Genomic DNA, 24842 nt, shown 5'->3' with positions numbered 1-24842 from the left:
ACGCCCACCTCACGCCCATCACTACCACTCGTTCATAGGCTTGACATTCAAAAATCCTTTGATGACATTGGTAAAAGGTTTATGTTTGTCCCTCCTTGGGGAGGTTTTGTTAGTGCCTTGACCATCGCCCCTGTTACATGGCTAATCACACTTTTGCTGATAAGTTTGACTGGGAGCAAACTTATTTTTCCTTTGTGTCTCTCTTCACACTGATGCACATGGCGGCCGTGGTGCTGTGAACTGGCGCGCTTATATGAAACTGTTTTACTTTTAATTTTCAATTTATGTGGTAAGAAAAAAGTCCGGTTAGGAATTTACAACGCTAATAGCTCTAACTCGAGCAAATGTGAGACCCATTGCATTGCAAATGCTTGTTTTAAATCTCTCCAATAATCTTGTCTTGCCCTGTTTGTATATGTAGTTCTCTTATGGGTTCCCCTCTTTCCTTGTGAGCGTTTATCGTAATTTGAGTTTCTCAATCCTGCCACAACTTGTCTATGTATCTCCCCGTAAACAGGAATCTATACAATCAGTGAGCAAGTATAATATTTAAATAAAACAGATAGATGACAATGCGTATCAGGAATGGCTATAGTGTTCGCACCTTTCTTAGCACTGGGACTGCTATGACAAACAACAGAATAAGGAAGCCAGATTTAACTACAAAATACCAGCTTGACTTGGAGGTGTATTTGATGATAAATAGAACTTCACATTTTAAGACGAAACAACATTAAAGCGGTTCGTACTGATGTCCCCTCCCGCCCTCCTCTTGCTGTCCCTTATGATTCTGACCTTCTTGGCAGCCGATGTCTTGCTTCATATCCCGCTGCTCTCTTCCCGCTGTTAATGTTATCCTGCCCCATCCACACCCAATCTGTGATAGATTTTCATACTTTTCAGTGATGTGTAATATTAAGGGCCCAGGTGTAACACTCAGCAAACCAACCCAGAGAAAGATTCTGGCTTCTAAGCAGCCTTTACATTTACACTTTAACCAGTTGCACAAACTTACCTTTATTTCATACAGCAGGCACCCTGTCAAGAAGGCAAGTTTCTTGTTTAGCGGTCTGTCCCTCCCTGTGCTCCGTAGGACACTCCTTCCCTTCCATTTCAGCTGAAGCATATCAGCTGTTGCAATTAACCTTCTGGGGAAGGTTGTCTTTTAACAAAAAGTTGGACAGTTTTTATTAAAATATGAAATGTGTGTACACATTGTGTCCGGGGGAAGCCACCCACTTCGATCTCTGTTTTTAAAGGGATAAATGGTCTACAAATCCAAAAATGCACGTACAACTTGTTTGGAGGAGTTAGCCACGCATGGCACTTGGAAACTTGAGAGCTCTTTTTCCTCTTACCATAGAAAAGTTGTAAGTGTCTTCAAGAATCTGGATTACTATTCTTTGTAAACCCTGGTAACACGGTCCACACAAATACATTCCACACCATGCCACATAATCCCAATTAGCATGATTTCACTCAACACCACACACACCACACACATTTCAACTCTATGCATTTCCATTCCACACCACATAATTTGATAGCAAACTGCATAATTCAGATCACCAACGCAATTACACAACACACCACCTACATCCAGTCCACACCACAGAATTCCACGTTTTTCCACGAAATTTAACAGCACAACACATAATTGTTTTACTACACACCACTCTACCACACAAAATATGATCCCACATAATTACACTCCATAACACACAATCCCGCTCCATATTGCAAGATTGACACAAAGGGCCGTATTTACTAGAAAGTGCTGCAGGGCCAAATTTGGCAGCATTGCGCTGCGCCACTTCAGAAACGCATGGATGTGCTGTATTTAAGACAATATGGCGCACCCCTGTGTTTTCCCTAGCGCTGGTGCTACATTTAGGTGCCTAGCTGCAACGCAGGCACCCTTGCACTAGAGTGCAAGGGTACCTGTGTTGCAGGGAATGCTTGTGTATGTGCAGGAAGGTGTCCCTACTGCAGATAAACAATCAATAATGGTGATTTATTATTCCTATGTGTGCTGCAGAATGCAGCTTACAAAGAATTAGCAAATCATCATTATATAATGATTGTTTATGTGCAGGAAGAGTCACCTTCCTGCACATAAACAATCATTCATGGTGCTTTGCTTTTTCTATGTGTGCTGCAATATGCAGCACATATTGTAAAAGCAAAAACAATGCCCTGGGTGGCATTAGTTTTTGGCGCTGACTCAGGTTTACAATTCCTTGTAAATCTGGGGCAGAGTCAAAATGCAATGGGTGTTGCAGTGGCACACCCACAGGAAACCCGATTGCACCGCCCCCTTTCAGGCAAAGTGATGCATGTAAGGGGTCCGTATTTACAAGGTGGCGTTAAGGCACAAAGGGCCTGATTGATACTTTTTTAGAGCCGCATTTGAGTCATTTTTTTACGCAAAAGCCATGCAAACTTCCAAAATTTAATAGAATTTTTTAAGCTTGCGCTGCTTTTGTGTGAAAAAATGACACAAATGCGGCGCTAAAAAAGTATAAATCAGGCCCAAAAAGTGCCTTAACACCACCTTGGAAATATGGCACAGTGCATTGCTCCATCAGAGCGTCGCTAAAAGTGATGCTCTGGTGGCGCAAGGGGTTTGTATGTAAGCCCCTAAGCCTGGCTCTAACCAGGACTGCAAGTTACGGAGATGGTTTGTACTACTGCAGAGGCGGCACACCACTGGTGAGGTGCACGGTAGTTACAAGACTCAGGAATATTTGGTGATAAACCCTTTTCCCGTACCTTTGAATTGGAAACAGAAACACCACTCTCACAACGATTTTATCTGGTGAAGTGAGGAGCTAAAAGCTGCTAGTGGTTTGTGATACACTCTTCCTTTTAGCCACAATTTCTAGTCCACTTTAAAAGTATCACTACTTGTGGCATTTGGAAGCCGTTACGCAAGACCATTCGTACTAGTACACAACACAAAATACTAGGTGGGTTCAAGGGAGACTTTCTCAGGGCTGCCGTCGGTAATTTTTCCTGTGAGCCCGGACCCCCCTCGCACTCCGCCTGGGTTTTTACGAGTCCAGTACTCGGAAGATGGGATTTTTATTTGTTGACTAAAATCATAGTGGAAAGATTGGCTTCGCTCTTTGGCAGGTACAGTGATTCACATGCACTCCTTCAGTCTTTTTATAGCAGTAATACACTCCATTTTACTAGTGTACTTTGCATCTTGAACTGTCATTGGCATATAAATGATTAGATCAATTACATTTAATAGGGAGCAACGGGGTTAGCTATCAATTTCCCAATAGCATTTGCAGGAAGGATTTACAAGTGCATCACAGAGCCAGAAGTTGCGAGTGTAGAAGTATAAGAAAAAAATGCAAAATACTGAGATGCCGGCCAAAATAAAGCGCTGCCAAATAAGTCACATATTTTTTTTTTTTTAGCGCCGCATTTGCGCCACTTTTTGACGGAAAAGGGGCGCAAACTTACAAAATACAATGACGCAAATGCGGCGCTAAAAAAGTTTCAATATGGGCCTAAGATTTGCAAGAAAAATGTGTAAAAACAGTGATCAATATAATTGTACTTGTATTCGTGTGCGTGTTTGCTACTGTACATCATCACTCCTCCCTCTCTTCGAAAGGGATTGCTTCCTGCTCCACAAATAACATCATTACTCAAGTGATAGCCGTTTCTGCTGGTCAATGCGAAACCTGGCTCATTTAGGCATGAAAACCATAACACTCACACGTCCTCGTGCTCTCATGCCTCACTGGACAGGAATGCCGACAATGTGACAGCCTGACGGGGAGGACAGGGCTGGAGCAACAACAGTGAGGCTCGTTGTGGGATAGAAGAGCGAGCGGCACGTGAGAGGAGGGAGCGGAAGCATGACCTTAGGGGGGGGGGGGGAAGGCTTCCGGTATCTTACAAACTTCTCCGTGAGTAGCGCATTGAAGATGTGTTGCCTGAAGGCTCCCGACCTATGCGCTGAATTTAAACCGAGGAGGAAATTGATTCCTTTCACTTACTTATTTTGTGTTTTTGCTGTTTGCAGTCCAGGCCCCTCTCCGTATTGTAAATTATATTTAAACATTCCATGAAAAATCTTCATCCGAAAGAATGATTTGGTTAAGTTCCAAAATCAAAGGGCCAATGAAATTCATCAATTTCTAAATGCATTTACAAAGTGTGCACATACCGGAAGGCTTCATCTACCGGAGAAACCATGAACACAAGAAGCATAATAAGAGAGCTAAACCATCCGATTGTCTCGGGTAGGTATCTATGAAGTATTAAGTTACTTACATAAAATTAAGTCTGTATTTTGTTGCTTCAGGTACATGTAATTCGAGGGTTCCACGAAAAAGTCGTTCCAAGATGGACAGAAAGAACTGAATTTGTCAGTCAAAAAAACTCACCTACATCAAAGGGACCTTTATACACAACACAAAGGCCCAGAGGTGCAAAAAAGCAGGACAGCCATGTGTCAGAATCTGCAACAGTGCAATATACACATGGGTGCAGATTGTGGAGCACCATATTTCCAAAGAGCTGTTTGCCGATTATGTAATCTCTGGTTTGAGCGTGCTCCTAAACTTTGCACCACTAGCCAAAGGCAAGACCGAAGGGGTCTTGCGTGACATTTGTACTCGACGTGCCTTCAGGTACAAAACTGATGACCAACATCCAAAAGTAAGTCACCTAAAAAGTGTAATTTCATGTGTTCATATGTATGCTCACAATATTCTGATTGATACTTGTTTGCCCCTGGATTTACTTGGCACTAGAATTTTAAGCAAAGCCAGATCATAATACGTTAGTAGATCTGACTTTGCATGATAGATATTTTTGGATTATTGTCATCTGATATGTCCCTCCTGCATTCATTAATGAGGCGTAAGCACTACCAGATGCAATGCCATTTGGATTTATGCTCATGTCAAGATTTCAAAATAAAATATATTCTTTGTTATTAAAGACTGATCAGCACATGAGTGGTGAGGCAAATGCAAGAGATCAGGGCAATGGGCCAAACAGCTTTTTATTTGGTATATTGTTCCACCTTCAGCTAGCGTCATCTGATCATACTCTTGGCTATTACAAATTAACCATGCAGCTGCATTTTGCACATTCTTTGGCAGTTCCATTTAAAAGCTCTTGCAACAGTCCAACCTCAAGAGGCTCTGAGAACCTACCACAAGACAATGATTGAGTCCTGAGAAATACAGCCAAGTCTGTTACAGTTATAATTACTATGAGGGGATAGTTTCCCGCAAGGTCTTACTACAAGAACACAGGTGACTGGAACAGCCTGAGGGAAAATAAAGAGAGAACCATACTGGGAGTCCAGTGGGATCTTTCCACAAAAATAAGAACTTCGGTATCACTTACATTCACCTTCAGGAAGCTGCAATGAGTTCACCACTTGAAGACACAATTTTAGCACAGCATGGCTTGAGATCATGCTGTATGACATCAGGTACAATACCTGGCATCCGGCCATGATCGGCAGTCAGGAGCCAAACCCACAGAACCTAGAGGGCATGGTTTTCAGCCGTGCATTGTGCGTACTGACTCAGTGTACCCATATCTCAATATATGCAGGTCTTACCATATGGTGAGGGGTTATTGTGTGCTCCATTCCACAAAAATCCACAAGGGGATTTTCAAGAGAAATATAACTTTTGGTCCTGTAATTTCTACAAATGCCTATTGGCCCATCTATGTTAAAACTCCATCTTAGGAGGACACATTTTGGAAGGTTTTGGGCATGTTTGTTAAATGTTACAGGCAAATTATCTTCTGGTAATCTGCACACAACAATAACGATATATGCCAGTACATTGCTGGAGGGGCCTTAATTGTACATCTAAGTATAATGGGGGGCATATTTACAAAGCCGCTGTGGCACAATAACACCGCTGGAGCATCACTTTTGTGACTCTTCGGTGGCACAGTGTGCCTACACATATGTACAAGTCCTAGTAAATCAGTATGCAGCACACATAGATGGTGGAAAACACCATTAATTATTGATTGTTTATGTGCAGGAAGGTGTCGTAGGAAAGAAGCAACTTTCTGGCATAGTTGCCCCTACTTTTTGCCTGGTGTTGGTAAGTTTAGCCTGTAGTACACTGGGATCCTGCTAAGCAGAGCCCCAGTGTCAGTGTTATCTCCCCTAAATGTATTCGTATGGCAACGATTACACCCCACAAATCGCATACTTGGGCACCCATGTAAGTCCCTAGTATATGATACTTACGTGCCCAGGGCATTGGTACAGCAGGGGTCCCGCATGGGCTGCAGCATGTATTGTGCCAGCCATGGGGGTCCATGCAAACAGTGACTGCATGCCTGCCATTGCAGTCTGAGTGAAATGGTGCATGCACTTTTCACTCAGATATAAGGTTTGCCTTATATCATGGCCACTGCACTCTTACCCCGTAAGTCACCCCTAAGATAGGCCCTTCAGCCCAAGGACAGGGTGCATTATTCTACAACTCCCAGATTCTTGTTTCCTGGGCTTTGTAAGTGAGGGGAAGCCATCTTAAGGTAGTAGTGGATGCTGGTGAACACAAGTTGTCCAGCTACATAATGCCTTCACTGAACATAGGAATGTTTGGTATCTAACATGCTAGAATCATACGACTACACCAATTCCAGTGCTCGTTGTGTGATAGGCATTTTTGGTTTCAAACATGTTGGAATCATACAACTACACCAATACTATTGCTAGTTGTGTGATACCATGGACTCTGGGGGTTCCCTAGGGGATCCCCCAAGCTCTGCCTGTACAGCCTTGCAGGATCTGCATGCCAGACTGTGCTGATGCCAACCCCAAACACCCTCCTGCTGCTGATCCTTTTTGTGTATGATAGAGGTGCGACCACCTCTTCTTTAGATATAGGTGTCGCTGGGCTGGGGTGCCTCTGAGCACCACCAGACTACTTTAAGGGCTCATTTGGTGCCCTCTTTGCATAAACCAGTTTGCAGCAGTGCAGGAATCCCCGGTTCCACTCTGGTGCAAAACCACACACAGGACAGGCGAGTGACCACCCCCCTGTCCAGCACCTCCCCTAGGGAGGTGCACAGAGCTCTGCTAGGTGGCCACTTGATTCTGTCATCTTGGAACTAAGATAAGCAGAGGCCCCTGGGATCATCTCACTGGTTAGTCCATCTCGGTGACGTCCCTGACCCCCTCGCATACGTGGGTCACTACAGTACTGTCCAACTACCTTCCTAGGTTACTGAAGAGCTCCCCAGAGGGTGGGACCCTATATTTGTCTGCAAGACTTCAGGAACCATCTGCAAGTCTCCTCTGTAAGACACTTCTGCAAGCTGGACACCGGAACCGCTGCTGTTCTTTGCTGGAACCAAAAGCAAGACTGTAAACATAGGAGGGCTCCTACTACAACTTTGTATCCAAGTTCTCCAGATACTTATTCACCCCGTGGCCATGCATCCTCCAGAGTCTCCAGGACTCTGCCTGCACTTAGGAAAGCAAGAAGGAATCTCCCTTGGAGTGAAGGAGTCACTACCCTGCATCTGCAGGCACCTCAACTACGACGACTGGCTTGTGGATCCTGATGTCCCATGGACCCTTCTAGGTTCTAAAACACAGGTGGTGGTCTTGTGGCTCTTTAGAGGTCTGACCTATCTTTTTGCAACAGGAGAGTCTGTGGTCCCTCCTTGGAGCTGCTTGGCTGGAAACGCTGTGCACTGCTTCTGTTTGCCGCTGCAAAGGCTTGTTGGCTCTTCAGTCTGAAGACCTCCTAGATCCAAGAAGCCCTGGCTTCCAGCACTCTCTAGCTCAAAGAAAAGCATCCTCTCTCCAACTCCTGCGACATGGGCATCCCTCTTTGCTGTGCTGTTGAGGCCTCCCTGTGGTTTCTTGTGCCTGCTGCCAGAGGGTCCTGCTGGGTGATCCACCAAGGTCTGCAGTCTCTCCTGCGCACTGAGGGCTGGCAAGGTTGGGTCACTTGCACCTTGCTGCTCTCCTTAAATAGTGAAACATTTTTGCAATGCTTCTCTGCATTTGCAAAGGCTTGTTGGTGGTCCCGCTGACCACTGACCCCTCTGCAAGACAAGGCTAGCATGGGACAGCTTGTGGACTACTCCTGGGATCTTCCTGCATCACCTGGACTCCACAGTTGCACTTCTTCGTCCACCGTCCTACAGGAAAACCTCTTCAAGAAGGGTGGGCTTTGCCCTCCTGCACTGCCTGGGCACCTCCAGGTGGTCTGGACTCTGTTCCCTCTTTTTTGTAGGTCCTCATCTTTAGGAATCCCTGCCTGGGCTTCACCGATCTGGTCCATCGGTCACAACAGCAGCTGGACAACCGAGTCCCCATTGGCTTAAACGGGAAATTCAGACACAATTTAGCCCCTATGCACCTAGGCTCCCTGGTGTAGGTACTCCACTGTTCTGGGTAGCCACAGGTGGGGGCACTATCCAACCTCCCTTGTCCCAATTAGTTTCTTCCGGGTCCCCAGGGAAGGGTCCCCAAACTCGAAAACTCCAACCTTGACTTCCCAAATGTTAGCCTATGGAAACTGACCCAAGATTACTACTCTGCACACGGGCGCCTTGGGAATCCGACCTACTTACTTTTGGGGTTTTAGTACTTCCCCAGTCCTAAGGGTCCTTAGGTGGTAGTGTGGGTTGAGAGTGATTTTCGCATTCCATTTTTTTACTATATGCCCCCCCCCCTTAGGGGCACATGTTATTTTAGGCCTTTACCTTCCTGTTGCTATGTATATTTTTGTATGCCCATATCTCCAGTTAGGAGATATACCAAAGTTAGTTCTAGACTGTGTCATACAATAAATATAACCTATTTTTCCTAACACTGGTGTGGTTCTTTCCTGTGTGTACATCACAGACTGGCCTGTGTGCTATTTACACTCTCCTAGATAAGCCTTAGCTGCTCTCCACAGCTACCCTTATGAGAGCTCTGGTTACGTAGAGCCACCTACAGTATCACTAAGGGTTGCCTGGACTCAGTACAGGGTGCCTTAGCTATGGGTGTACTCCATATACTGAGCCAGCCATCTACAGGTGTCCTTTCCTGCACATAAACAATCATCTCTGCAACGCAGGCACCTTTGCACCATGGTGCAAGAGTGCCTGTATTGGTGCTGGGCAGCTAATTGTGCGCCAGCGTAGAGGAAAGTACAGGGATGCGTCATATTGCTGTAAATACGATGCATCCCTGCACTTTCCTAATGGAGCAGCGTGACGCAGCAAGCTGGCTTGCAGCGCCACACTGCATCATTTTTTTTGAACTATGGGCTTCTGTGTCTGAAGACGAGGTGGCATCATTGTGAAAGCACAGACAACTTGCGAGCTAGCCAGTGTTACTGCAAAAATGTGTGAATGCCTTTCTTTGGTGTCTGAGAATAGCAAAAAACTGAGGCAGGTATACTTGATGAGACTAGTGACCCATAAGGATTTGAGGCTGTTACCTGGAAATTGTTTTTCTGGTGCGAGCTACAGGTTCCCCTGAAACCCGAGTCGAATAGATGATCACTAGGTTGCTTGGAGCCAGTATTAAGCTGAATCCATGGAGCACTGCTGGCCTTACCCCATTTTGTACATCATGCAACGCAGTTAAAAGTGGGAATGTGGGAATTAATTAACAGTAACTCAAATTTTCTAAACTCCAGTTCACTACTGTTAGGGCTACCTACCCTTGTGGGTGAGAGAGGATATTGGAGGAGTCCAAGCCAGTGTCCATTGGGATGGTTTCTGTGTTAAACTCTAAAAACGTAAAGTAATGAGCCCTGCTGTACTAGGATGGATGTTGGTGTATTGAAGAAATAATTTACCTGTAGCAATCCCATTAGCATTAAGCCAGTCTTTATTGGTTAATGAATTTGAGACCTTGATCCCAGTATTCAGGGGGAGGCACAAAGGTAGAAAAGCAGTAAGGGTTTGGAAGAGTACCCGCATGCACGCGCGCGCACACACACACACACATGCAGACACACACACGGAAACCATTGACTGTAACGGAGTGTGTGTTGTACTGTTTTAACATCACATGCACCATGATAATGGGTAAAGTTATAAAGAGGAACTCAGCTTTTTTATACATTTGCTCAACAGTACCTAAACTTCTAGCACTAACACTATTGTTACTGGGCCAAGTAACAGCGTGGTGCTTAAAGAAATGGTCAGGCTTTACCAATACTATGAGGACTGGTCAGGCTAAAGAGGCACCTTCCACACACACACATCCTCATGTGTGTATCTTTGTGGGTGGCATGTTTAACCACAAACACACATACACATGCATGCACACACACACACAAACTCACAAACTGACCCAAATGCACATACACACACCACACCCACACTACAAATTCATCACATTTGTGTGTGCTCTTTTTATCTGGGGACCTTGTACACAACTGATTGATACTTCATAGGAAAGTAGAAGGATGCCTATGTGAAACAATTGCTACACAAAGTAGAGGCATATTAGAGATGTGCCTGCTCAGAATCTTGTGATCTAGTTGCAGGGATTATAGAGGCACCTGGAAGGCCTAGAATCAGTGCTTATTTTGTTATTGTGGTTTCCGGTGCGGAGCACCAACACTTATTTGTGAGGGCCGGCACTTATTTTTCTGCCTCAAGCATTTACTGCGAGCAAAATACACTTCTGTCAAAGACAGATGATGAGAAAAACGTAAAGCGTAACAATGGGAGAAAGCAGAAAGCTGCGAGAGTTAGCTGAAGGGACAGAGAGTGGCTGTAAATGGATTGAAGAGGCTCGAGATGGCTCCAGGATTAGACTGCCTCGGTATTCAGTGCTCACACTTTTAATTGCAGCAGCCGCATGTTTAAGAGGAGGGCTTTGGGCACCGGCACATTTTTATTTGCAAATTAAGCACTGCCTAAGATAGTGTTTAAATGACAAGCAGAGCAATGATATTACCTGAGAGTGTTTGATCGGACGCTGGTTAGCAAGTATTCTAATTTTTTTAAATCATGGCTCAGAGGGACACAAGTGTTTTTGTGTACCCCCTGCTTATTTTCTTGCTGTGCCATCAACATGAGACCTGCACTGTGCCCTGAGTTTTTGTCCTGGGAGCCATGTTTGATCTTGTTGTGATATGTCAGGCAGCCTCTGCAGATGTTCCATAAGAGTGCATGAACATATTCACCAAATTGTAAAACAGCTCACCTGTGGAGCAAATTCGGGCTTAAAAAGCCAAATCCTATTTAATGGCAAAATATGGACACAGGGGCATTATGGATGTTTCATGCAATTGATGTTGTTTGAGCTATAATCACAGGAAATGCCCACAAACTGGGCAGTTCTTGATGAATTTACCAGTTGTGTTTGCCCTTTTTCCACCCATGGCTGATGAAAAGTGATCAGTGTAAGTTCAGGGATTCACATCCTGATTTATTTCTGCTTATCGTGGAATAGAAACATAATTACCCAGGTCCTCGTATGTATCCATTGTTGTTTTGATTGCACATGTAAAGCTAGCTAATATGGTCAGACTAGCATGTGCCCTTGCACAAGAGTTTCACAGGGAGTCACAAGTAGTAGAACTGAAGTGAGAGCAGCAGGATCTGGCTGGACCTCTAGTTCCCGTTTGGTATGACAGACTGGCAGACTGCTAAAGAAGACAGCTGGAAATAATAGAACTCCATAATAGGTCAAACCTCTGGCAGATCAGTAGAGGGTTCTTCTTCACAGGAACTTCCTCCTTTGTGTAGTGTCACCATGTATGGCTAAGCATCACCCTTGGAGAAAAATGGGGCGGCAGTAAGACTTTCATACCATGCCACCAGGATACAATTATTGTGTACCTGTAAGCACTATAGAGCAGGTGATCAAGAAGCCTTAGATGGAGAAGAAGAGAAGGCAAGAGAGCCTGAAGGAATTGAAGAAAACCAGACTACATAGAAAGAACCCAAAGCAGAGGGGGAAAGATAAAATGCAGAAGAGAACGAGGAGCTCTGTAGCAGATCTGGCAGTTCCATGGTGACACTTCTGTTCTTGTGGGTCATACAGTCCACTTGGATACAAGACCACCTGGGCCCGTTCTAGTGTAGCCTTGAAACGGTGCTGCTATTGTGTTAATATCACCCTCTCTCCTGCTCCTGCTTCTTTTCTTCTTCTCTGTTCTTCTGTTCTTCCTCCTCGCTCCTCGTCTGTAATCTTCTTCTGTACTCTTCTTTTCCCCGTCTTCACTCTTCTTCTCTTCTTCCTCATCTTCTTCTGTGGTCTTCTGCCCTCTGTTCTTCGTTTTCTGTATCTTCTTCTGTGTTCTTCTGTGTTCTTTTGTCTTCTTCTGTGCTTCCGGTCTTCCTTTCTTCTCTCCTTCCGGTCTTCTGTTCTTCTGTTCTTCCGGTCTTCTGGTCTTCTGTATTCTATCTTCTGCCTTCGGCTCTTCTGCCTCCTCCGTCCTCTTCTCCCCGCGCCTGCCCTCCTGCTCCTGCCTCATCCCCCTCCCTCACTCGCATCCCCCTCTCTATCTCCCCTATCTAACCCGTTCACTATCTACCTCCCTCACTCCTCCTATCTACCTATCTCTCTATCTCTCTATCCCACTATCTAACTCCCTCACTCTCCACCTCCTCCTATCTTCCTATCTCTCTATCTATTTCCCTATCTATCGATTTCCCTATCTATCTATTTTCTCTATCTATTTCTCTATCTCTCCCCCCCTCCCACCACCCCCTCTATTACCTATCTTCCTATCCTCTCACTCTACCTCTCACCCTCACCCACCTCTACAACCCCCCCTCCCCTATCTTCACAACCCTACTCCTATCTTTCTCCCTAATCTCCTAAACCTCCTAACACTCACCCCCCTCCACCCTTAAACCCCCCTCCCCCAGCTCTTCTCACTCTACCTGTCCCCCCCCTCCCTCGCGCTTTCCCGCCGCGACTTCCTGCACGCCCCCGCCCCCCAGCTCCCATTCGCCCCCAGCTGACCCCTCCCCCCCCTCCTACCTCATATGGCGGCCGCTGCGCGACAGTGGTAGCGACCCTTGACCCAAGGGTAGGTCGCTCCCCCTGCCGCTGCAGCCCCTCCAGGTTCCTGAGTTCCTGAGACCCACCTCACAGTAAGTACCCTCCACCTCCCAGCCCCTCGCTCTGCCCCGCGCTACTCACCCTCTCTCCTGCTTCTTTTCTTCTTTTCTTCTTCTCTGTTCTTCTGTTCTTCCTCCTCGCTCCTCGTCTGTAATCTTCTTCTGTACTCTTCTTTTCCCCGTCTTCACTCTTCTTCTCTTCTTCCTCATCTTCTTCTGTGCTCTTCTGCCCTCTGTTCTTCGTTTTCTGTATCTTCTTCTGTGTTCTTCTGTGTTCTTCTGTGCTTCCGGTCTTCCTTTCTTCTCTCCTTCCGGTCTTCTGTTCTTCTGTTCTTCTGTTCTTCTGTTCTTCCGGTCTTCTAGTCTTCTGTCTTCTATCTTCTGCCTTCGGCTCTTCTGCCTCCTCCGTCCTCTTCTCCCCGCGCCTGCCCTCCTGCTCCTGCCTCATCCCCCTCCCTCACTCGCATCCCCCTCTCTATCTCCCCTATCTAACCCGTTCACTATCTACCTCCCTCACTCCTCCTATCTACCTATCTCTCTATCTCTCTATACCACTATCTAACTCCCTCACTCTCCACCTCCTCCTATCTTCCTATCTCTCTATCTATTTCCCTATCTATCGATTTCCCTATCTATCGATTTCCCTATCTATCTATTTTCTCTATCTATTTCTCTATCTCTCCCCCCCTCCCACCACCCCCTCTATTACCTATCTTCCTATCCTCTCACTCTACCTCTCACCCTCACCCACCTCTACAACCCCCCCTCCCCTATCTTCACAACCCTACTCCTATCTTTCTCCCTAATCTCCTAAACCTCCTAACACTCACCCCCCTCCACCCTTAAACCCCCCTCCCACAGCTCTTCTCACTCTACCTGTCCCCCCCCCTCCCTCGCGCTTTCCCGCCGCGACCTCCTGCACGCCCCTGCCCCCCAGCTCCCATTCACCCCAGCTGACCCCTCCCCCCCCTCCTACCTCATATGGCGGCCGCTGCGCGACAGTGGTAGCAACCCTTGACCCAAGGGTAGGTCGCTCCCCCTGCCGCTGCAGCCCCTCCAGGTTCCTGAGTTCCTGAGACCCACCTCACAGTAAGTACCCCCCCACCTCCCAGCCCCTCGCTCTGCCCCGCGCTACTCACCCTCTCTCCTGCTCCTGCTTCTTTTCTTCTTTTCTTCTTCTCTGTTCTTCTGTTCTTCCTCCTCGCTCCTCGTCTGTAATCTTCTTCTGTACTCTTCTTTTCCCCGTCTTCACTCTTCTTCTCTTCTTCCTCATCTTCTTCTGTGGTCTTCTGCCCTCTGTTCTTCGTTTTCTGTATCTTCTTCTGTGTTCTTCTGTGTTCTTCTGTGTTCTTCTGTGCTTCCGGTCTTCCTTTCTTCTCTCCTTCCGGTCTTCTGTTCTTCTGTTCTTCTGTTCTTCCGGTCTTCTGGTCTTCTGTCTTCTATCTTCTGCCTTCGGCACTTCTGCCTCCTCTGTCCTCTTCTCCCCGCGCCTGCCCTCCTGCTCCTGCCTCATCCCCCTCCCTCACTCGCATCCCCCTCTCTATCTCCCCTATCTAACCCGTTCACTATCTACCTCCCTCACTCCTCCTATCTACCTATCTCTCTATCTCTCTATCCCACTAACTCCCTCACTCTCCACCTCCTCCTATCTTCCTATCTCTCTATCTATTTCCCTATCTATCTATTTTCTCTATCTATTTCTCTATCTCTCCCCCCTCCCACCCCCCTCTCTATTACCTATCTTCCTATCCTCTCACTCTACCTCTCACCCTCACCCACCTCTACAACCCCCCCTCCCCTATCTTCACAACCCTACTCCTATCTTTCTCCCTAATCTCCTAAACCTCCTAACACTCACCCCCCTCCACCCTTAAACCCCCCTCGCCCAGCTCTTCTCACTCTACCTGTCCCCCCCTCCCTCGCGCTTTCCCGCCGCGACCTCCTCCACGCCCCCGCCCCCCAGCTCCCATTCGCCCCCAGCTGACCCCTCCCCCCCCTCCTACCTCATATGGCGGCCGCTGCTCGACAGTGGTAGCGACCCTTGACCCAAGGGTAGGTCGCTCCCCCTGCCGCTGCAGCCCCTCCAGGTTCCTGAGTTCCTGAGTTCCTGAGACCCACCTCACAGTAAGTACCCCCCACCTCCCAGCCCCTCGCTCTGCCCCGCGCTACTCACCCTCTCTCCTGCTCCTGCTTCTTTTCTTCTTTTCTTCTTCTCTGTTCTTCTGTTCTTCCTCCTCGCTCCTCATCTGTAATCTTCTTCTGTACTCTTCTTTTCCCCGTCTTCACTCTTCTTCTCTTCTTCCTCATCTTCTTCTGTGGTCTTCTGCCCTCTGTTCTTCGTTTTCTGTATCTTCTTCTGTGTTCTTCTGTGTTCTTCTGTGTTCTTCTGTGTTCTTCTGTGCTTCCGGTCTTCCTTTCTTCTCTCCTTCCGGTCTTCTGTTCTTCTGTTCTTCTGTTCTTCTGTTCTTCTGTTCTTCTGTTCTTCCGGTCTTCTGGTCTTCTGTCTTCTATCTTCTGCCTTCGGCTCTTCTGCCTCCTCCGTCCTCTTCTCCCCGCGCCTGCCCTCCTGCTCCTGCCTCATCCCCCTCCCTCACTCGCTTCCCCCTCTCTATCTCCCCTATCTAACCCGTTCACTATCTACCTCCCTCACTCCTCCTATCTACCTATCTCTCTATCTCTCTATCCCACTATCTAACTCCCTCACTCTCCACCTCCTCTTATCTTCCTATCTCTCTATCTATTTCCCTATCTATCGATTTCCCTATCTATCGATTTCCCTATCTATCTATTTTCTCTATCTATTTCTCTATCTCTCCCCCCTCCCACCACCCCCTCTATTACCTATCTTCCTCTCCTCTCACTCTACCTCTCACCCTCACCCACCTCTACAACCCCCCCTCCCCTATCTTCACAACCCTACTCCTATCTTTCTCCCTAATCTCCTAAACCTCCTAACACTCACCCCCCTCCACCCTTAAACCCCCCTCCCCCAGCTCTTCTCACTCTACCTGTCCCCCCCTCCCTCGCGCTTTCCCGCCGCGACCTCCTGCACGACCCCAGCTCCCATTCGCCCCCAGCTGACCCCTCCCCCCCTCCTACCTCATATGGCGCCCACTGCGCGACTGTGCAGCGGGCGCGCCAGAGGCAAGCCCGTCTGCGCCCGTCCGCGCCTGTCCCGCGCCCAGCGCCACGACCCCTGGTCCCCAGCTCTCCCAAACCCCGCTGATCCGCTACGACCCCACCACCCTCCACGCCCTCAACCCAGGGCGCTCCAACACCAGCTTCCAAGCTCCCACCAAACGCACCCATGGACCCTTCGCCTGCAACTCCTGCAAACGCATCTTCCACCACCCAACAACCACGACCACAAGCCCACGCGCCATCAACCACCTCAAGTGCATCCTAGTCAACACTCGCTCCGTCCACAAACACGCCGTTGAACTCTGGGACCTCCTGGACTCCATAGCACCGGACGTCGCCTTCATCACAGAGACCTGGATGAACGCCTCCTCTGCTCCAGACATCGCCACCGCCATCCCCAAAGGCTACAAGATCTCCAGGAAAGACCGCACCAACCAAGCAGGAGGAGGTATCGCCATCGTCTTCAAAGACTCCATCAGCGTCACCACCTCCACCGAGGACACCCCTCTCGCCGCGGAACACCTGCATTTTTAGATTCGCACCGACCCGAGGACCACCCTCAGAGGATCCCTCGTCTACCGTCCTCCCGGGCCACGCGCCCCTTTCAGCGACGCCATCGCCGACTTCATCTCCCCGCACGCCCTCGCCTCTCCGGACTACATCCTCCTAGGCGACCTCAACTTCCATCTGGAACAAAACAATGACCCCAACACCACCACCCTGCTCGCCAACCTCGGCCTCAAACAACTGGTGAACACCGCCACGCACATCGCCGGACACACGCTCGACCCCATCTTCTCCGCCAGCAAACACGTCTTCTTCAGCCACGCCTCCGCCCTACACTGGACCGACCACAGCTGCGTCCACTTCACATTCCGACGCGAGACCCGCCACCTCCGCACCCAACCCATCCCTCGTCGACAGTGGAACAAGATCCCCGAAGAGCAACTCTTCTCCGCACTCGCCGCCAACCAACCCACCCTCACCACCGACTCCAACGACGCAGCCCTCAACCTCACAAACTGGATCTCCAACTGCGCAGACATCCTTGCTCCCCTCAAACGCACGCATCGACAGACCAACACCAAAAAACCTCTCTGGTTCTCTGACACCCTCAAAGAATCAAAGAAAACTTGTCGCGCCCTTGAGAAAGCCTGGCGCAAGGACCACACCGCTGACAACATGACCGCCCTCAAGAATGCTACCCGCGAACACCACCACCTGATCCGCGCTGCCAAAAGGAACTTTTTCACCGACAGACTGGACAAAAACAGACACAACAGCAGAGAACTCTTCAGCATCGTCAAGGAGTTCTCCAACCCCAGCGCCAACGCCAACGCCGTCACGCCCTCACAGGATTTGTGCGAATGCCTCGCCACTTTCTTCCATCGCAAGATTAGCGACCTCCAGGACAGCTTCGGACACCAGACCCAACCAAACACCACCGAACCGGCATCCACGGCCATCACCCTCAACAACTGGACCCACATCAACACGGAAGAAACCAAATCCATCATGAACTCTATCCACTCCAGCGCCCCTTCGGACCCCTGCCCGCACTTCATCTTTAACAAAGCCGACGACATCATCGCCCCGCACCTCCAGACCGTCATCAACTCTTCTTTTTCTTCTGCTACCTTCCCCGAATGCTGGAAACACGCCGAAGTCAACGCCCTACTAAAGAAACCTACGGCTGACCCGAGCGACCTGAAAAACTTCCGCCCCATCTCTCTTCTGCCTTTCCCAGCCAAAGTAATAGAGAAGACCGTCAACAAGCAGCTGACCACCTTCCTGGAAGACAACAACCTGCTCGACCCCTCACAAACCGGATTCCGAACCAACCACAGCACTGAAACCGCCCTCATCTCAGTCACTGACGACATCAGAACCCTGATGGACAACGGTGAAACAGTCGCCCTCATTCTGCTCGACCTCTCGGCTGCCTTTGACACCGTCTGTCACCGCACCCTAATCACCCGCCTCCGCTCCCCCGGGATCCAAGGCCAGGCCCTGGACTGGACCGCCTCCTTCCTCGCAAACCGTTCCCAAAGAGTTTACCTCCCTCCGTTTCGCTCAGAACCCACCGAGATCATCTGCGGCGTACCCCAAGGCTCATCACTCAGCCCGACACTCTTCAATGTCTACATGAGCCCCCTCGCCAACATCGTACACAAGCACGACATCATCATCACCTCCTACGCCGATGACACCCAACTTATACTCTTCCTCACCAAGGACCCCGCCAGCGCCAAAACCAACTTACAAGAAGGTATGAAGGACGTCGCAGATTGGATGAGGCTCAGCCGCCTAAAGCTGAACTCTGAAAAAACGGAAGTCCTCATCCTCGGCAACACCCCGTCCGCCTGGGACGACTCCTGGTGGCCCACGGCCCTCGGCACCGCACCGACCCCCACATACCACGCCTGCAACCTCGGCTTCATCTTGGACCCTCTTCTCACCATGACCAAGCAAGTCAACGCCGTGTCCTCCGCCTGCTTCCTCACCCTCCGCATGCTCCGCAAGATCTTCCGCTGGATCCCCGCCGACACCAGAAAAACCGTGACCCACGCCCTCGTCACGAGCCGCCTAGACTACGGCAACACCCTCTACGCCGGGACCACAGCCAAACTCCAAAATCGCCTGCAACGCATTCAAAACGCCTCGGCCCGCCTCATCCTCGACATACCCCGCAGCAGCCACATCTCCGTACACCTGAGACACCTGCATTGGCTCCCAGTCAGCAAAAGGATCACCTTCCGACTTCTCACCCACGCATGCAAAGCCCTCCACGACAAGGGAACGGAATACCTCAACAGACGCCTCAGCTTCTACGTCCCCACCCGCCTCCTCCGCTCCTCTGGCCTCGCACTCGCTGCTGTCCCTCGCATCCGCCGCTCCGCGGCGGGTGGGAGATCTTTCTCCTTCCTGGCGGCCAAGACCTGGAACTCCCTCCCCACCAGCCTCAGGACCACCCAGGACCACTCCGCTTTCCGGAGACTCCTAAAGACCTGGCTGTTCGAGCAGCGATAACCCCCCCTTTTTCCCCTAGCGCCTTGAGACCCGCACGGGTGAGTAGCGCGCTTTATAAATGTTAATGATTTGATTTGATTTTGATTTGATTTAATGCTTATCCACCTGCTTCTGAGTACACAGCGATGTAAAATAAGACTTCCAAGATCATAGAGTACTTGTAGATTGTTCTGCACTAGCACCAGGTTCGGTGTTTGACGCTTACTGCCTTCTTCAGCTCATCACGATGCTCCATAATTAGTACTGTCCAGTGTTTCAGCACTTGCTGTTCAAATACTGGTGCACCCAGTGCCACAGACGCTACTCCACCTTGCCAAGTACCCCCTCTCACTCATAAACTCACCTGCATCATTATTTCATAAATGTGAACCTATGTCTTGATTTTAGCTTCGTACTTCCACAGAGATGGCCCCTCATGACAAAATGTAAAAAGGATGAGTAGTGGAAAACATGTATTGTCAAAGTATTGGTCCACCTGCTCTGGCAATGAAGTGAACTTCTTTATAAGCAGATGCTCACATCTGACCAGGCAGAATACAGCCACTCACAGTCCAGGAGAGTCAACAGCTGAAGTAAGGAGGCCGACCAATTGGCTCATGTGGTATGTTGTGGCAGGTGGAAATAAAATGTGAATAAATACACACACACACACATTTTTTTTTTCAAATACTGAAAAGCGTACTTTTTTATTTATGAATTGATTTCATTAAATGAATCAGACCTACAATTACTCCCCTCAAAACGACACCTACGTCTCTCTTCCATAGGCATGCCCCCTTCATTCTTACAAAAGTATACTGAAACAAGCATTAGCAAAGCCAATAGGCCTGGTGTTGCCTGGGAGCTCATTGGCTTTGTCAGTACATCTTTTGTCATGGTTTTTGTAAAATTTTATTTTTGTAGGAGCTGCAGGGCACTCACCCAAAAATAAATGGCTAAAAGCAAAATATTTTTGGGTCTCAAAAGGCACACATTGCCATAGTAGTATCTGGCACAGAACAAAGTGCTTTGTTAGTGGATGTTCATTGTGAGAGACTGCTGTCACTAACCTTGAAGAAAGGCAATGACTAAAGTGGGCTGACCCACTGCCCTATGATGTAGGCTACAGTGGGTGGAAGAAAAATGTGAATAACACATCAAAAGACCAATGTATGAAGAGGGTTGGTTGAAGGCCCCTATAAGCAAATATATTCGATATACAAAATTTCAGTGATATCAAAAGTTCTTGGCTAATGCCAGATCTCAAAAGAAGAAATTGTGGCAAAAAATGCGGTTGATTCCGCAAAGAGTGGTTTCCACAGTTTCGTCCAGGTTTCCAGTTTTGAGAATCATTTTCTGACCTTTAGTTTCTGAAAACAAACATTAACATTGAATTTTTGGCTTCAGTTTAGCTTGTGGCAATTTAACCCACTAAAATCGTGGCGCTCAAAAAGCAATGATTTAGTTGAAGAGCAAGGAAAACTTCATGAAATGTGGACATATGGAAAGCTTCATCAGAGAGGAGTATATTATGCACACTCCTTTTTGGAGGAAAGTCACCATGGACGTCATTTAGGGGTTGCCAGGGGTCGGAGCTGCGACGCCCAGTTTTCCCCTTGCGACCCCTGTCTCGCCATATGTGACTCCTGGCCTCAGAGGTGGCAAAATCAGTGCCAGAAACACGGTAAGCACGTCCTTATGAACATTAGCCGGAGCTCCAATCCTCTTGTTTTTTGTAATAAAAATAGAGCACAGTTAGCTAAAACATGACCCTCCCTGGCAGCCAACTAATTAACAAATGGCTTTAAATGTATGTTGTTTGCATGCATGCAAGTAAAAGTGTGTTTATGCGTCATTGTGTATGTATGTGTAAGCATGTGTGTGTGTGTGTGTGTGACTGAACGTAAAGGTCTAAGGCGTGTGATGTCACTACAGCTATCCCTGGCCTTTTGGTGAATTGACATTCATGTACGTCACCTTCCATGCCATTCAAAATGGCTACATTTACTAATTTAATTAGTCAGTAGCTTTGCATTTGCCTAATATTCACAGCTCAGTCTTGTGGTCATTTTGGATACGTTTCCACAGGCTATTATCATATGCATTCGTTATTGTGATTTAGGTCTTAAATCGTCGAAGACAGTCATTTCATATTTTTTCTGGTGCTAAATACATTTATTATGCTCTATCGCCACCTCCTGGTTCAAATGGCAAAAAACGGGAATGGTTGCTTCACTTCACTTGTTTTTTCGTTCAGTCATTTTTATCCGAGCAACTCCCGTTCTTTCCTTAAAATTCACCATAAGGAATGCTTGGGGGAATGCAATGGTTTAGGGTGGAAGCTTGCGCCATGGAGCAGACTGTTCGTAGATGTTTCTTTTCTATACGGAGTAGTTTATATTTGTTCATTCTTGAAATCTATTGTTGTATACAGAAAATTCACCGCAGTTTTGTGCTGGCAGTACACGTGAATTTTAGACCTATTTTATCACTGTTAAAAACTGAAAAGTGTCTTTGAAACTCCATTTCAGATCCATTCCAGATGATGAGCAGATCAAGGAATTGGTCATTTACATCATCCCATTCTATTTCCTTTTCCCACCAGCCCATGGAGAGGTTGGCATACTTCGGTAAAAATGGAACGCTCAAATCAGTTCCACTTAATTGTTTATTTATGTCATGAGTGAACCTGAATATATTGTTACTCGGGCACATTAGAAAATCTCCATGAGCATACTTGTATGTTCCAATTTCTCGTTATTTTAGGAAATACATACATGCTCCATTCACACCCATCTAGTGGAGGTGCAGAGGGACACCGCATTGATTGTAATGGACAAATGATCTTGTTACCATCTTATATCCGATAAGATGTGCAGTAGTTTTCCTATTACAAACAAAATAACTCCAAAATATTTAGGCCTCTATTTATACTTTTTGACGCAAATCAGCGCTTGGGCAGATTTGCGTCAAAAAGTTTACCGCCGGCTAACGCCATTCCAACTCGCCAGCCGGGCATCTTATTTATGGAATGACGTTAGCCGGTGCTGCCGCCTGGTTAGTGTCAAAATAAATGACTCTAACCAGGCAGCTGGGGCGAAGGGAAGGCTGGGGGGTGTGCGCCAAAGAATGGTGAAAATCAGGTTAGAGTCAAAAATATTGGCTCTAAACTGACTTGCGCCATTTGTTGACGCACAACCCCCATGGAAATGACTCCTGTCTTAGCAAAGACAGGAGTCATGCCCCCCTGCCCAATGGCCATGCCAAGGGGACCTCTGTCCCCTTGGCATGGCCATTGGGCACAGTGGCATGTAAGGGGGCCCAAGTTAGGCCCCCTATGCCACTTAAAAAAAAAAGATACTTACCTGCACTCACCATGAATGGGTCCCCCCATCCATGGGTATCCTCCAGGGGTGGGCAAGGGTGGCAGGGGGTGTCCCTGGGTGCAAGGAAGGGCACCTGTGGACTGCTTCCATGGTCTCCCACCATGGAAATGAGCCCACAGGTCCCTTAACGCCTGCCCTGACACAGGCATTAAAAAATGGTGCAAATCCGGCTGGGCGCCATGTTTAAAGGCCCGCCTCCTCCTGTGCGTCATTTTGATGCCGGAGGATAAATAAGGCACACATGCCCTAGAGTCATTTTTTGCACGGGAACGCCTACCTTGCCTGTCATTAGCGCAAGGTAAGTTTTCACATACAAAAAAGGACTCAAACTCCATAAATTTGGCGCTAGATGGGTTTAGTGCCAAAGTATAAATATGGAATTAAGTTTGCGCCGAATTTGGGTAAAAAAAAAATACGCAAATCCAGCGCAAACAGAGTATAAATATGGGCCTAAATTAGAGCCCACAAAGATTTATTTTTGGAATCATGGAACTGGTTTCTAATACAGGATTCATCACTTCACCGCAAATGAATGATTCTTGTTAAATCACTTAATTTATGTGTGCTTAACAATGTGAATACGTAAAGTAAATTTAGCAACTGGCTAAGGAGCTGTATATAGTGAATGACAACCTGTTTAATTATTTACATGAAGGTTACACAGGCAGTGATTTCATCACATATGAAATCCTCGAAACGGATAATTTTTTAAATGAAAAAATGTTGGGGTAGTGAGATAGGAAGATGAGACTTGTGGCAGCATAAAATCATGAGTGACTCTCTAGCATACAAATAGAAAAAAAACAAATCATTAACAACAAACCTTTTCCAACTATGCCATCTACATGACTTTCAGAAGAACAATAGTTTTTTAAAATATAAACTTACACTTTAATTTTTAAATATATAACAACATTAAATAGTTCAACAATTATTTAAATTTTATTGTAATAGACCTGATAGAAGTGCTAACGGAGAAAAAGGTTTGGGAAAAAATATTTTGGTGGCCTTTCTATCTTCGCATTCTCCTAATATGTTCTTTCCAAGCATCTACATTTCATGTCAAGACCGGGGGCTAGCATGATGTATGTTCAAAGCTACTCAGAGCCACTGCAGACACATTTTCTACAAAATTCAAACAAAACTTTGCAAATACCCCTGCATATGATAAGATAGTTGCTCTCAGGATTCTTTTCAAATGAACTCCAGACAAAACACATTTTTAGCACCTCGTATTGAATGTTCCTTGAAAGCACTCAAGGTCACACTTCCTTTATTCTAAACTGCTAAAGCAGATTTGTTAATTAGAGATATTAATAAGTGTTTATGCATTTTGAATAATAAAATGTAGAAAATAATTAATGTACAGAATTAATGTGCACACTTGAAAATGTGCCCTCAGAGAGTGGTCACCAAGATTCACGAATATACTAATAAAATGAATAACATGTATGAAATATAGAAAATGTATTAAAACAATGAAGTAGTATGTCATATTGAGATATATATCATGTGTTTTGCATTATATGGTAGAGTTAACTTAGCCAAAGTTGTGCCCTAGTTTTGTTATGCCTCATGCAGAAGCTGAATTACTAGCGCAATGTAGAGAAGCTAATGTGCTGAACTCACCCTGAACTGCTTATTGTATAATAAAATCTGCTCAGCAAAAATTCTATGCGTAAACCGATGGATAGGAGATGATGGAATCATAAATGTATCAAGGACTGTGTAAAGCAGGCGAGATGTACTTTCCCAGGACTCGAACAATGGAGACACTGACTAGAGAAGATGCAACATTTTTGATACTTGACGAGCCGGATGATGAGGACATCGTACAGTGAACCAATCGACACCTTGATTCATAGATTTGAAGAACTGAAATTATTGGATAAAGTCATAACTGGAGATTAACTAACCAATTGGAAGTTGGGGGATAGTATGGGCGACTTTGATATAATGACATGACAGAAGGGGAGAGTTCAGAGATGTTAGGGGCAGATGTCGGAGGAGAGACATTATTCCGAAATTGAACTAATATTGGGGAGAAGAAATTTGAGATTCTGTCATTGGGCTCAAGCTCTTGAGAGCCTGATGTGATGCTGATGGATTGATGACCGGAAGATGAAGACTAACCTTGTTGCTGATCCATACCGTGGATAGGTAGCTTTGACAATGTGACTGATTGACTTCTATGCCTTTTCTTTCTAGGTACCAACTGCGCTGTTTTATAGGTTTTCTCTTAGCTAGATGTTTTTCCAA

Source organism: Pleurodeles waltl, chromosome 7 (assembly GCF_031143425.1).
Source record: "Pleurodeles waltl isolate 20211129_DDA chromosome 7, aPleWal1.hap1.20221129, whole genome shotgun sequence".
Taxonomy (NCBI): Eukaryota; Metazoa; Chordata; class Amphibia; order Caudata; family Salamandridae; genus Pleurodeles; species Pleurodeles waltl.
The sequence above is the reverse complement of the archived record's forward strand: the minus strand, read 5'-3'. Positions refer to the sequence as shown.